This window comes from Cucumis melo, chromosome 11 (genome assembly GCF_025177605.1).
Source record: "Cucumis melo cultivar AY chromosome 11, USDA_Cmelo_AY_1.0, whole genome shotgun sequence".
Taxonomy (NCBI): Eukaryota; Viridiplantae; Streptophyta; class Magnoliopsida; order Cucurbitales; family Cucurbitaceae; genus Cucumis; species Cucumis melo.
In genome coordinates this window covers 27,270,600-27,271,850 of record NC_066867.1, presented here as the reverse complement: position 1 = coordinate 27,271,850, position 1,251 = coordinate 27,270,600, and positions in this window count along the sequence as shown.

Below are 1,251 nucleotides of genomic sequence, written 5' to 3'. Positions count from 1 at the left end.
TAACATCATCGAATATCAAATTTGATATTAAGTGGAAAAGACTAATCGTAGAGTTCAAATAAAAAAAATCAAATATCAATATAAACTATATCCATCTACCTCATTATTATCGTTTATTTTCAAACTATATAATTTTTGTCATTATTTTTCAAAGCATCATATTTGTGATATTAGTCCCGCATACAAAATCGAGGGAAAAAAGATTGTTCATACGAGATTTCAGGAGAAATTTAATTTGTGGAATCGAACTTTGTATTGATTTATGTATTGTGGATACAATCTCTAATATTTACTCATTTGATTCTTTCTCTCGAATACGAAAAATAAAATTTAAAACTTCGTGGTCTTCGTTTTTCAAGAAGTTGTAATTACAAGTCAATTCGAGCTTCAATCTTCTGGAATTCAAGGAAAGTTTGATCTTCCAAGTCCTCGATCTTTTAGAAGGATGATTTCGAGGTTAATGATAACTTGCACGTCTTGAGAGTCTTTAGAAGTTTTTTTGTCTTCAATTCTTCAGAGTTTCGATTCTTCTTTTCAACCCAATGCCCTCTAAAATGAATGAGAAGGTCTCTATTTATAGAGAATCTCAATGTGCTTTAGGTGGGCTTGGGCCCATTTGCTTGTTGGGCGGGCTTAGGCCTGGGCCCATCTGCTTGCTGGGTTTGGGCTTGGACCTGTTTTCTTGACAAGCTTGGGCTCGGACCCATTTGCTCGATGGGTTTGGGCTTGGATCCATTTGCTTGGTGGGCTCGAACTCGGCCCACTTATTTGCGCAAGCTCGGGTCCATTATTTCTTTGGCCCAATTTTTTAGGGGTTTGAACTAGGTTGGATATGAGAAAACTTGACTACCCAAATCCAATCAAATTATAATTATCTCAATTTTGCTGTGATGACGTGGCGTGATTTAATTGGTCAAAATTTCCTGTTGAACAAAGATACTCACTATTATTTCAGAAGATATGCATTTATTAAGAAAAGATAAATAACTTACATTAAAAATTATTGTAAACAAATGGTAGAAATAAAAACTACTAAATTATTATTTTAAACAATTATCTGATCAGCTTGAATATTCATCTGCATCGACATAAATTTAGTAAATTTGAAAAATTCTAAATTAATATTCTATTTCTACTTCAATTGTATTAATTTTTACATTCCAATATTTCTTACACTTTCACTGATTTGACGTTAACATGGCGTGAAATTTATATCGTTGAAAAATTTACGAAACCTACTCAAATAAGCAA